General features: G+C 48.1%; 1 long non-coding RNA gene across 1 annotated transcript in view; it reads left to right on the forward strand.

Annotated features, from left to right (window-relative positions):
* LOC118174021 overlaps positions 1 to 8853 on the forward strand; it is a 77248-nt gene extending 68395 nt beyond the window's left edge. Inside the window, exon 4 of the long non-coding RNA XR_004754496.1 lies at positions 8718 to 8853. This is a non-coding gene — a long non-coding RNA (uncharacterized LOC118174021). The remainder of the gene's footprint in view (positions 1 to 8717) is intronic.
* Positions 8854 to 13944: the final 5091 nt, after the last annotated feature.

Here is a 13944-nt window from a genome sequence, read left to right on the forward strand (position 1 = left end):
AGGAGGTGAGAACTTGCACAGACGTTTTGCCCGGCGGTCCTGCCTTCGGCACGGCTGGGAGCGTGTCGTGATGCAGGGAAGCGGTGTTAGGTCAGGTCCAGCATCTGCAGAGGAATAAAAACTGCAGGCCGTGGGGATCTTCTGGCCGTGGGGATCTTCTGGCAGCTGCAGGCACGTGGAGAAAACCCTGCTGGCTTCTACAGCTGAAAAGATAAAGCAAGAAAAAGTGTTCTCAATCCAAGCAATTTTTAGTACAGGTAAAGCAGTCACTCATTTTCATCCTTATTCTAAACTGAATTGCAAGTGGAGAGCATTCAAGTTAATTACGAAATTAAAATATTTTTGGAAATAATGAATTTACGCATGGTAACTAAAACTTGTTTAAAGGTCACTGGGTAAGGACTGTTTAAAAATCTATTAAAGATCTTGGATCTGCAAAACGGTGATCAAATTATTTGCTCCCCCTGTAACAAGCTTCCCTGAGTTATTCAGATTTATTCCTGGGTGAAAGGAGGTGGAAGAGGTCTTTTCAATGAATTCTCTTTTAACATTTAATTTCCCTTCTGAGGTAATGTGGGAGCTGATGATTCAACCTAGACTGCTGTTGTGGTGTTGACCCGGGATTTTTTGTCAGGGGCGGTTATGGATGTATAGCGAGCAGCCTGCTCTGCTGCTGGTGGTCCTGTGTGTCACGAGTTGTTGGGTTCCACATCTCCGCGTTTGTGGCCCTGTCTGAAGTGCAGCAGGCCTGTGCGGGGTCTTGGGCTTTCTGCTGACCTGCCTCCTGCCCAAGAGGTGCTGCTCCAGCCCTCAGAGCCTTTCCAGGTCTCTGCTGTGGCGGTCCTGCATCGCATCCTTTCCTCCACGCTGTACCTGGGCCCCTTCTTGTGTTCGTTAAAGCTTCCACTGGTGAAGTGAGGGGCTGGGCTGGGCTGCAGGGGGGACGATGTCCTGTTCAGCTTTAGGACCAGCAGAAAAATCCATGTCTCAAGTAGGGAGAGCAGGGGAAGCACCAGTTGGACATTGGGTGCCCAAATTGGTGCTTGTTGGGCTTGTTTCCTAGACGTTGATGCTATTAATTTATGTTATTAGGACAGGGGAATTCCTGACGGGCACCTGTGAGGAGTTCGGTGTCCCTGTTGCCATCCGCTGCCTCCCTGCGGGCCAGGGCCGTGCCGCTGCCTTTCCCTCTCCCTCCATCTCGGTGAGGTGCCGTGGGTGGACAGGAGCAGGCAGCTGAGACCTGGGCTCTGCCGCATCTCTGATGGGAAACTCAAACCCCCGACGTCTGAGTGACTTCCAATTTTTTTCACAATCGGCTGCTATTATCCTTGCTTCTCTGGCTGAATGAGCCGACATGATTTTATTAAATTAGTCATTTGTTATGTCTCTTGTACAACGTGGAAAGCAATTTCGGAGACTAATGACTGCAAGGCCCTCACAATAGCAGGCGTGAACTCTCCCGGCTGCATCCCGTCCTGCTGAGGACAGTGCCACCGGCATCCAGTGGGCAGGGATGGCAGAGCCTGGCTGACGTGCAGCAGCCGTCCTCGCTGGAGAGAGAGCACCTCGACCTCGGGCAGCAGCACGTGAGTGCGGAGATGTCTCTTCGCTGAAGATCAGGTCGTGATTTCCTCCATCTCGTGCCCCAGTGCAGTGCCACTGGGCCAAGCTCAGTGTGGGAAAGGCACTGGGCTGTTCCAGGCGGTGATCGGAGACTTCTGTTGGCCTGTCAGAGAGGGAAAGCAGAGCTGGGGTTTGAGGAACGCGTTCCCCCGTCCTCCCGCTGTGATGGAATAATGCTCTTGAAGGAGAGAAATCAGAAACTGAAAGTAGGAAAAGGGCATTTTTATAAAAACGTGTGAGAGAAGGGCTGGCAAACCGTGGGGCAAAGCCAGGAAAAGGTTTTCCCTGAGGAGCAGGAGGAGGGCGGGAGGTGTGTGTGGGCCGGGGGGAGATGGCAGCAGACAGGCACTACTGAATCCCGTGTGTGCTGAGCTGGAGCTTTGCCCCTGGCTGCAGCAGCCACCCTCGTGGCGCTGTGCTCTTCTTAAAAAAAGGTGTGATGGTGCCAGATGCCACAGCTTGTCACCCTTCTGTGGCACCCGTGAATCAGCTTTTTTCATTCTCAGAAGCCCCCGGAGATGGTGATGGCAGTCCTATAGAACAATGCCTTACCGTGGGTCCTGTCTCTGTGAACTGGTGGTGTTGCAAAGCGCGCCCCGGCAGGAAGGTCACTGGGTTTACCCCCGCACTGCGATATTTACAGGGCACTTGCAGCCTTTCTGTCAGGATCCCCTCCCCTAATACACGCATCCGAGTTTTTGAGCCCGGTGTGCAAGAAAGATGATAAAGCCTGCACGATAAATCCACTCGTATTAATTCAATGGCTCTCTTGTGCGAAGCCTCTTTACTGCTGCCGATACTGAGCGAACACAAAGCAAAGTCCAAGCAGAGTGATAGTTCGGAGCAACTCACGGGTGATGCATAATGCTGAGGGAACTCACACAGACGTCGGAGCTAAACCACCTAAGTGGTTAAGCCTGAAAATGTGAAGCCAGGAAAAAATAACTGGGTCCCTCCCTGTGAACCAGGCAGAGAGTGTCTGAGTGCTTCGGGTGGTCTGGTGAGCGGTTTCCAATAGAGGACAGTGTTGCACAGCCACGCTGACTTCTTATTAATCAGGATTCAGGATCTCAAGTCGTAAAATTATCTAGTTTAAAAGTCCTGGCCCAGTTCCTTAATGGGCTTCACTCTCCTGTTTTGCCAGATTGTTGCTGTTGCAGTGTCTGACCCTACAACCTCCATGCCCAGTGTGGCATGCTGTAGGCTTGCAGCGGGCTTCTCTGACTCCAATGTATTTTACAAAGGTTTGTGTGATTGCCAGGAACGGTATTTGGAAGAGGAGGGTCTTTTCTAGTTCTTGCTTATGTAAAACGGACTGAGGAGTTTGTAAGTTAGCCTAAACTCCTAATCTATGAGCTTAATTTCATGCCTGTAACCGTGGCATGAACAGCGCCCCTTTTAGGGCCACAGGTTAATCCTGCTGGCAGGAGTTTCTCAAAGCGAGTCGTTCTGACTTTCCACCAGAAAGCTTTTCCTCTTGGAAGGAGTTTCTTGCAGCATTGTGTCACCCTTAACCTGGAGGGATGGGCACTTGTCTGTATCCTCAGTCACTGCCACATCCTGGGGAGGCGCCGGTGGCATCTGGCGTGCAGTCAGATTTTACTTTCCTTGTTTCCATACTGGCATGCTTTTAGCCATAGTGTCAGAAAACTGGGGAAAGTATCTTGGCAAATGGGCAAATAGGTGCTGCCAATAAACCCTGTAAGCAACAAAGCCTTTTTTTTCCCCTTGCATTGTGAGGCCATGCTTTATTGGTGAATTAATAGGAATAACTGAACTATTTTAGTGGCTAACTGGGAGCAGTATATTAACAGCAGCATTAAGAAGTGCAGAGTGACAGGAGACTTGTAAGAGTGGCAAAATGAGATGCAGTATTTATCCCTTGTGCCAAATCTCTCTTATTATTAAAGATATTGGGCTAACTAGGGATAGATTGAATACTCCAGCTCTGCTTTTATTGGATAATTAGTGGTGAGCAATTCCAGTCCTGGGACAAGGATGGAAATCTGTAAAAACCGAGGAAGGCAAGAAAAGAAGCAGAAGTGTAAGAAAATGGGTGGCAGGTTTGTTTTTCACCTCCCATCTCTCACATGGTTGTCCACAAAACTTTGCTGGAGCAGGCTGGGGGGCAGCTCCAGCCAGGGGCACACCTGGTGGCAGGGCTGCGGGTGCCCCTCTGCTGCCAGGTGCTGACTGCCTGCAGGACGAACCCTTTGGGGCTGCTTTGCTGACTTTTTGTTAATTGTCTTGCCACCAATCAGCTCGTGCACCGCCAGTTCTGTTGCAGGGAAGAGTGAAAATACCTCTGCTGTGCGATGGTGACGGTCGTCCTGTTAGCTTTGCGGATCAAAGCGTGCCCCAAGAATCATAACTATAAACCACGCTTCTTAAAGAATTGGAATAAGATTTAATAGCTGGTGTGAGATGTTTTCAAAGGCTCTGGAGATGTTAGGCGTTGATGAAGGGCATGCAGGATGCCAGCATTTGGGGAGTTTGAAATGTAAACCACACTTCCTTAGGCTAATTGTGCAGAAAAAGAGCAGAGTGCTGCAGATTTCTCTGCAAAATAGTGCGATTGTGCAGCACTGCTCGCATTTACTGACTACGGAGTCTGCTTATTTCCCCCATTTTTTATTATCAGCAAAACTTTAATTACAGCTTACCTACCACCTTCTGCCTCCATTTACAATGCGATAAATTTTCTTTCTCCCTATGCAATCTGCATCTCAAACAGCACAGGGCTCCCGCAATGGACGTTATTGATTCCTTGAAGAAATTATAATGGCATTTGTTCCAAGGGAAACAGGAGCGCGCAGCCATGCACACGTACACGCCAGATATTAAAATGTCCCCTCTCTCCACCAGCAGGCAGTTGTCTGTGCTTTATTGAGTAACACAACTGCGAGCTGGAAACCCGCTACAATTCTTTTAAAGTGATTGATGGGAGGCAGCGGGAGCAGAAACAGGGATTCTTGACTGAATTTGATTCCTGTCTTCTCCAAAAACAGCAACAGGTTTTTTTCTTTGTTTGTTTTCCCTGGGTTTTAAGACTTTTTAAAACTGGAGAAGATGTTTGCTTAACGATTTTAAAAGAATATGTGAAAATACTCTGTAGTGTTCAGTTCTTCTGGAACTTCGGAACAGATGTGGCTGTGAGCAGTGTTTGAAGGTGGAATCAATGCGCACTTTGCTAGGAGGAGGGAAAAATAGCTGGAAATGGAGTAAATGAAATACTTTATAAAAAAGTATTTGCTGTCAGATTACTGCTGGATTGAAAATAGATACCACTGAATTAATTGAAACAGTTTGAAGGTGACAGCTTTGTTCTCGTCGGAAGGTTGTGTTGGTTTATCATCACTGCTCAGTGACCCGATGAATGCCATAACTGCTGCAGCATCCAGGTAACCCCTGATGAAGCTCTGCGGGCTGTAGGTGGAAAGCTTCCCAAATGCCTTCCCTTAATAACACGCTGGCCACGTTCCCATCTGTTGTAAATTAGAAAATCAGGGGTCTTGTACCCATTAATACCCGGCGGTGATCGTTGCAGGCTTGCTCTCAGATGTTCAACTGCAAGGCATGAGCCAAGGGGTTTGCTAGTGCAGTACCCACAGGTGGGAGCTTTCTGCTGCTGGCCAGGGAGAAAATAGCTCAAACGCTGCTAACAGGAGAAAAACTGAGCTGTTGGGTGACAGTGAGTGAAATGCAGAGCCTGCAGCTTTGCCTACAGAGGAGAGGAAGAGCGAGCGATGAAGGCAGCCCCACAGGTCCTGCTCCTCCGGGGGCTCACACCCCTGCGGAGGTGAGGTGTGAGGCTGAACCAACGCACAGCATCGTGGCAAAGCCCACGTGGGAGTTCTCGAGTGTTCATCCTGAGCAAGAGGAATGTCACTGTGCTTCTGTAGTGCCGGCTATTGGATGTCGGTAATTGTGAGTTATCTCCAGAGTTAAGCTGGAAGAACACTGAAAGGTTGCAGTTGTTGGAGAGCCAGCCTGATTATGAACGTGGCATGGTGTTCCCCCTCCATAACGAGGAGAGGAAGAGAACTTAATTCCCGCTGAATTTCCTGCGTTTCAGTGTCGCGCTGTCATCTGTCCCCAGGCAGCACCCTACAGTGGTGCTGGACAACCCAGCTTTGGGAAAAAAAGTAAATCAAAGAAAAAATAGGGCCAGAAGCGGGGGGTGCTCTCTTCCTCTACAGAATCTCTGACACTGAGGGCAGCGAGCTGTGCTCCTGCTGTGGCAGGCTGTGGTGATGCTCCTGCGGGTGCGTGCCACCTGCGGCCCCCTGCCCACTGCTCGTGGTGCTGTGCATCTCCCCAGGCACTTGCAGCTGGCCTCACTGCAGGGCACTGAAGGCAGGGCCTGGGTCATGGTTGCCCGAGTTCTCCAAGCAATGAGTTCCGTTTCCTTCTATTGTGCCTTTAATTTATTTTTCCAAGTCACGCCGTGTCGTCTGCTGCAGTTCTCAACCCGAGTGACGCTGTGAAGATGAAATGTAAAGATTTTCCAAGTGCTCAGATACCACGAATGTAAGAAGTCTTTCCTTCCTGTTTCTGAATGCAGGATGTGATTCTTGGCCGCGGCACTAGATGGAGATAAACCAAGCAGGAGCGGGGAGGCAAACTGGAACCCCAAGGTCAGGGGAGCTGCTTGAGCTGCGGTTGAGGTGTTACCGCGGTGAATGAGCACCGTGGTCTCCACTCCCATTTTTTTTTTTTTTGAAAAAGTCAGGTTTCAGCACCCTTTTTATTTTGAAAATCAATATCACTACCGTGTATCTTCACCCTTTGTATAATCAATAATAACAAATGAGTAAATCTACCGCTAAACCTTGTGGATTCTGATAGCATGAAAAATACCCTGCTGGCCCCCTGAAGGAATTTCGATTCATACGAACTCTTGACGAGGAGGAAGGTGTTTCTCAGAGTGAGTTACGCTGTCCTTGTCCGAGAGGTTCCCCTCAGTGTGCGTGGTGTACGCAGGAGCATAAACCCTGCTAGAAACCGGGGCCGGGTGCAGTGCGGTTATGGGTGCGAGGCTTTGTGGGGCCATCTCTGTCTTCTAGATGAAGTCAGAAATTGGAAGCCGTGCTTTTGGAGCAGAAAGGGGAAATGGGAGGCCACCAGATGAGCAGGCGTGGAAAAACAAAACAACAAAATCAAAGCAAACCAAACAAAACCCAACAGAACCTCCCCACCCGTGTAACGATCCCCAAAGTGCTTCAGGGCACCCGAGTAACTGGTGTGGAGTTAGCCTAGCACAAGGCACTGTGTGCTCACTCTGTTTATAGTCTGAAAATAACTGTCACAAGCTCTTATCTAGGAAAAACACTTACAAAAATCATACAAGAAGTGTTTAGCTTGGCAAGCTAGATGTTTGCCTGTGTGTTGATGTTGTTTAATACCTCATGTTACAGCACAAGACCCAGAAATCTGGATTCAGTCAAGCTCAAATTGAGCTAAAAGCTCTGATGGAGAATCCATGCACGATATTAATAAAGGTTTGGGGGGGAAAAAGAACAAACCTCCTTCAGCGAGATCCCAGACTTGGCTGTGGGATAATGCAGACAGGTGTACAGGTTTCCTTTGGCAGCAGTGAGCTCTGAGGAGTGAGGGTGCTCTTGGAGTTTTTATCTGGGAGCAAGGCTTGGGGTAGCTCTCCCCAGAAACTCAGAGACAGCCAGGAGTTGTTGGGAATTCATGCTTGGGGTGCTCGCTGATGGCAGCGCTTGGAGGGGCTCTGTCCTGTGAGTGATGTCCCCTCCGTGGGGACATCAGCATTTCACTCCGCTTCCACCTGCAGGCCAGGTCAAGGCCATCGTCCTGTCCTATAACACATTTATAGTGATTGAGTTAGCAACTCTCTTGTTTTTTTTTTTGTATAGGTTTTAGCGTCCCGGAATGACTTTGAAACCCAGCATATGAGGAAGCACGTAAAGCTGGCCAACAGCCTCAGCACCCGGACATGGTGGCACAATTTACCCCGAGTTACTGGGCAGTGTTTTCGGTTTTCCTCATCACACTGCAAAACAGTCAAAAATTGCTGAAAACAGCAACGTTAAAGAAAAAACGAATCAAACACCATCAGACCCCTTTGGAACCAAATTTCAGAGTGACAAAAGCTGAAGGATTGCCATGGGGTGGTGGCTGTGGCTTTCAAAGTCGCCCAGCTCCTCCTGTGCTGTTGTAAATTCAGTCCCAGCTTCCAAACACCCCTAGTTTAATCAGTGAGTTCCTTTATCCCTCTTTTCTCCCTTTCTTTCTATCTTATTTATTTTTTAAAAACGTTATTACCGGTTTACACATTTAATTATGTTGTTTTGCAGTACTTCTGTCAAGCCAGCGTTTCTCTCCCTCCAGCTAGGACAATGGAGCGACGTATGCAATACATAATGCTCTTTGATTAATATTAAATGCCACAGCAAATACCTTCGGAAGATCTTCATCTTCTGCTGGGCTGGGCTCTGTGCCGGCTCCCCGGGGACACGTGGGGGGTCCTCTTTGTTCTCCAAGGCTCGTTACGACCGAGTAGAACTTAACACCTTTCTTCTCTCTTAGTTTTGTAGCATTTAAAATATTTTCAGTACCTTTCGGCTATTTAACATCTCTCACACATTAAATTTTGCAGTCGCTGGCTTTGGTTTAGCTTCGAAAGCAGCCTAGAATTTATGATTATTGGGGTCCGTCTGCTCTGCCCTTGTGGTACAGCAGAAAGAACAGGCTCCTTCACGTGTTGCGAGTCCAAGTTTGCTTTATGGGCAGCCTAATAGCAGAAACGTTGTTCAAAGCAGTAAACAGGCATCCACAGCCGCTCTGCTTTGTTGTAGTTTGGATTAATTTCAAATTCTTTGGGGATGATAAATGTCGGGAGGAAAAAGGTGTTTTTAGGAGTGAAAGACTCATTAAGTGTATATGGAAAGAAATGTAATGCTTGCACGAGGTTCTGCAAATCTCCTGCTCGTGGCCCGAAACAGCTTTCTGCTGCGTGCAGATCGCTGCTGAACGCAACCAGTGATGTTACTGCCAGCCGTTACATGCTTCTGTTACACCTCTGCTGTCTTCCGCTGCTTTTCTTGTCATTTTGTGTCCAGGTGTTTGCTCAGGGAGATGAAGAAAGTGAGTAAATATTGCGGGCTTTCAGGAAACCCGGAGGGCTGGTTGGAGAAGGATGCTGCCGGGGGTTTGGGGACGTAACGCACTTCTGTCGGCATTGACCGAGGCGGAGGTCATCAGAGAGGAAAGAAAGGGCAGTTGCCAGAGATAAGTGCTCCTGTTTTCGATGCGCTTTGACCTTAGTTTGTGCTGTCGGCTGTGGTGGATCGATAGCACGTCCCTGCGGTGGGCCTGACCTTGGACGTGGTCGTGCAACGTGCGGTGCAGGCCCTCGTCTGCAGCAGGCAGGTGGGTCCATCGCTGGCTCGGGCTTTCCTTGAGCTGTGCTAGTAATTAAAAGCAAACAAAACGAGAAACTGAGCTCAAACGTAGATCTGTCGGAGGGACTGGGGGCGAGGAGGCCTCCCCGTGCCCTGGGGAAGAGCTGGAGGCACGGACTGAAAGCCGGTGGTGCTCCCACCCATCATTGCATCCCGTGTCTGCTGCTGGACACCAGGTCAGCAAAGCTTCCACCGGGGCTTCATAAAGCAAGCGGTGTAACCTTTTCCAGCAAATCATCTTTTGTCAGTGCTTGCCTTCACAAGGTATTTGTAAATAAAAGAGCTTGCTTCCTACCTGTAATAGAATTACATAGATAAATCAGTGCTCGGCTCCTTCCCTTCGCTGTAGCCTCCTGCAATTTTCTCGGTGAAGTTTTCATGTAGGATGGCCTCTCTGGGGGCTTAAAATGAATCACAGAACAAAATGAAACCTGACCTTATGCCGTATGTATTTTTTATGACTGGAGCTTATCTTAGCAGGCTCGGTTGCCTGCCTTGCACCGGAAAGAAATTTGGGCTGATGTTTCCTAGCAGAAAGAAAGAGACGTTCCCTTAAAGCTCGATAATGCCACCGGACTCGCATCTGCCTTTCACCCAGGTGTGACCCCACTTAAGAATAAAGTCGTTGCCGAGCTCACTTTGAAGCGTGGCGTAGCAGACGTCCAGGGGCTTGGCAGCGGCTGAGCGCAGAGGGAAGGGTGCCGCGGCCGGGCTGGCGGCACCGTTGTCTCCGCTTGGCTTTGATGGTAATCGGGCTGGGCACATGTCTCCGGCAGCTGCGCCTGATGGGCTGCCACGCTGGGGGGGGGGCAGACCTTGAAGCTCTTTCTGCTCTGCGTGGGGAAAATAAAACCTATGCTGCAATTACGTTGCTGTTAAATTCTGCCCTCCCGGCTAAACCAACGCATTGGTGGTGCTTTACACTTGGAAGTTGGCCTTTTCTCCGTAGCTTTTTTTAAATTATAATTATTAATTTTGGTTGATTGAAATAGCTGTTTAAATTATCGATAGGAGCTTAAAACCGAGCTAATTCACTTCAGTTTATCCCATAGACAAAACTATTTATAATTAACAGAGAGGCAGAGGTCGCTCCGGTGTGTAATAGCTGCCAAGCCAAATGAATAATAATTAGGCAGTTTTTTATGCGAAGCTAAAAATTATGCAAGGACTACCCTCCGAATAGCCTTGAAACGATTAGTGAGAGGTTCAGGTGACAACGCCGGGGAAGGAGGAAAGAAATCCGGGGGGTCTGAAACCGGGCGCTTGTTTATCTGCTGGGCGAGCTGTGTCAGCACGGGAAGCAAGCGGTCTTCTGAAATCAGCCTTATCTTGAAATCACAGCGACAGCAGAAGCTGTTGTAGATACATGATGATACATAATTGAAAAGGACAAAGGGTGAGGGTTTTATTTAAAAAGAACGGGGTCTGAGCGGTGCCTGCTTCCTCCGTCAGCGTTCGCCTGGTAAGTTCCTAGGGCCTTTGGTGGGCTTAGTGCAGGTGGAGACGCTCTGATCAGTTACATAACCTTTATTCATTCATTTTCTTTTTAACATGAAAAATGGGGGAGAAAATGTCCTGAAAATGTCCCCGCCACCTTGCTGCAGATTTCCCTGGGGCTTGCGCGCTGTTTGAGAAGGCGAGGCATGGAGGCACAGCCTTGTTGGGTCGCCGTCTGTGCAAAGTGCTTCTGTTTTCAGGGTGTTTTATTGCTGTGAAACAATGAATGGTTAAAAGAAAAAAAAAAAAAGAAATTAATGCAGGCTACAACACAGAATTATTGCACCAAAGCTGAAACAAGGGTAAAAAGTAGCAACAATTGCATAATGGAACTATAAAAAAGGTCCTTCCCTCTGCTTGCAGGATGTAATACCAGCTCACAGCACAATATAATTAGATGGCCACATCGCCCCTTGTAAAACCGGAAAGAAAAGAAATGTAGGGAGGCATTAAAACTCCTTTCATTTTCTAATGCCTTTGGAGAGCTATTGGCCATAGAGGACTTGCTCTGGCAAAAAGCTCTAGTGAGCTATTAGGTTTTTAACTATTTTATAGTATTTTTTATTGTTGCCAGGCCTAGTTTGTCAGTGCAATGACTTTGCCCTCTTTCCCTCCTCCAGCCTGTCATACGTTTATCAATCTTACAGAAACCATTCGCTATAAAGATAAGTCCGGGCTCTCAGGAAGCATGGTGCTGCCATACCCTTCCTCCCCTCCGCTTTTTTTTGATGGGTTTCACATGACTTCTTTTATCTGGGGATCTTCTGATACAAATTCCTTGTGTCAGCCCCAGGATCAAAACCCTGTTGTGCAAGGAAGTGGCCACCACCACGTCTGGGCCAGGCTTAAGTGAAAGAGGAGAGCAGAGACTCTTCTGAGTCCAAAGATCACCTTTATGAAACGGTTACCTACAAGCAACACCCTCCCTCTTCTTTCTTGTGCATTGATGCGGTGTTTTGCTCCCCGTTAGGGCTGCAAGGCTAACATGCAAATGGACAGAAAGGAGGGACCGAGTGTTGAGAAGCAACTTTGTTCTCCCGGTGAAGCTGAAGACTTTTACTTTTAGAAAAAGACAGCTTTTGCCAAGGACAAATGGATGCAAAAATCACTACATTGCCATGGGTTGATTAGAATTGGGCCTTTTCAGAGGAAAACAATATTACTTATTAGTGGACCTGCCAAATTTTGTCCTGACTCAATTTTTTTAAAATCTGTGGAAATGTCAGAGCTGCTATAAGCGTACGGAGCTGACAATGATAAGTTGTGTGTGTCTCTAACCAGCAGTTTTAAAATGATGCATAGGGAGAGTAGTTGAAAGAAAACTCACAAACTGATATGAGCAAGAAAAATGTTCCCAATTAATGCAGTGGAAAAACACAGAGCTGAAACTTCCGTGTGGTTATGGTGGTGGGACACAGGCTTAGCTGGGAATTAGGGTTTGATCAGGGCTGGCATCGTCCATGCCAAGCCCTCCGAGGCTTCACCAGGCATCTAGGGAGTGGGCTACCCAAAGCACACCTAGAAATAGGTGGGATGCTGACCTGGCAAGAGTCTCTTAATGTGTTCTGGTTCGCCTCTTTCACCTACCGCCTGTCTAATTGGCTGTGACTGCCCTTCAGAGCAGTGTTCTTGGCTCAGTGATGAACAAATCTGGGTTTCTGTCCAAGAGGAGGATATGCCTGCCTGGTTCCTTCCCTGTCCATCCAGCCACTGAAAAGTTGGCCCCTGGGGGCAGAGGACGCTCCAGCTCCCTACTCGCTGCACCATCTCTGGGCTCTAGGGCTGGACTGGCTTCGCTGAAACATTTCCTGAAGTTCACAACGTTATCTTGGTGCTAACAGAGACCTCAGCAGTGCATTTCAGTTTAGATCTGCGTGTCACAGAGGAGAGCAAGAGGAACCTGCTCCTAGCGACCAGGCTGAACTCCCCTCCCGAGTTACAGGACTTGCAGCAGGTTAAACGTGCTGAGCTGGTGGAATAGGGCTGGATCACGCCGTTCCCGGGACAGGATGTTTCCAGAGGGCCTAAGCTGACATAATCTGTATCTGATATTTAATTCAAGGTGGCAAATATCAGACAAGACAGTGGGAAGCCCCGCTATTAGGCTTCTCAAGCTTATACACATGTTGTGGGAGTATGAGTGCATTTGCCCGTACATGCCATAGTTTTTATGCAGTTGTACGTGTGGTATATCTGTATGTTGTTCAATTATCTCTGCTGCTGTTAAATTTTATTTAACTCAGTGTGTTAACTCTCACTGCCTGCAGTGCAGCAGCTGAAGAGTGAATTTGTAAGCGTATAGAAGATAACAAGGAGAAAAATAATTAACCAGAAGTCATGTCAAACCTCTGCAGTTTTCATTTATAGCAGCCACAAACCTTGTGGGTAGAGAGCCGGTTGCACATAACATTACCATAAGCAAACATGTACAGGGTAAGTACAAAAGGGGCTGGAGAAGTGTACTCCAACACGACAACACGGCGTGCACACGTAGCCTGCTCTGCACAGGGCAGGGTGGGTGAGGGGAGGGCAAAGAGGCTGGCTTTTGGGCACCAAAAAGCCTCCAGGTGTGCAGGTTGGGTCCACCAGGCAGCGATGCTCCGAGATGCAGCCGACTGACCGCGTCCATCCTCAATGGCACGCGGTGTGAAAGGAAATAGCAGAGCAGCTCCTAAATAGATGAATTTACCCCAGTTTGGGGTAATTTTTCTCTGTGATGACCTTTCAGCAGTCCAGGAAATGGTCTACAGGAAGCAACTTTAAGGCAAGCGATTAAAATGTTAATTATTGCAGTGCTTCAGCGTCAGGTTTCTAGGCTAAATCACAAAAGTTTGCCCAGAACATGAAGCCTCATGCAAGTGCTGCTGGGTGATCAGCTTCCAGCAACAACCACCACCGAGGTTTTTTTTCATTTGTATTTGATGGTTCTTGCTAATTTAAATGTCACAGCTCATATCTGTGTCTCTGTTACCTCAAGGGTAGGCTACTCAAGTGTGAACTATAATGGAGCTGCATCTCAAACACACTTGGAACGGTACTTCAGTGTGGAATGCCTCTGTTTACATTGACAATGACATATTATTATTTATATCGCAGTAATATCCAGCAGCTCCAGACATCTATTAGGAAGCCTTTATGGTCAGTGCAAAATAGACCATAAAGTAATGTCCCTATGCCTGAGAGAAGTAAATTCATTTATAAGTAAACCCAGCCATGAATATATCAGCATGTCTTCACGGAAGCTAGCTACATCTGTGCTGCAGCACAGAGGGATTCGTTCCCAGTTACACGGCTGCCAAGGAGCTGACATTTGTCCACAAAAAGCCTTCAGCTTCCTTTCTTCGCAGCTAAATCACTTCAGGTGCTCAGGCTGGGGCTACTCAGGTAA

Source organism: Oxyura jamaicensis, chromosome 13, assembly GCF_011077185.1.
Source record: "Oxyura jamaicensis isolate SHBP4307 breed ruddy duck chromosome 13, BPBGC_Ojam_1.0, whole genome shotgun sequence".
NCBI lineage: Eukaryota > Metazoa > Chordata > Aves > Anseriformes > Anatidae > Oxyura > Oxyura jamaicensis.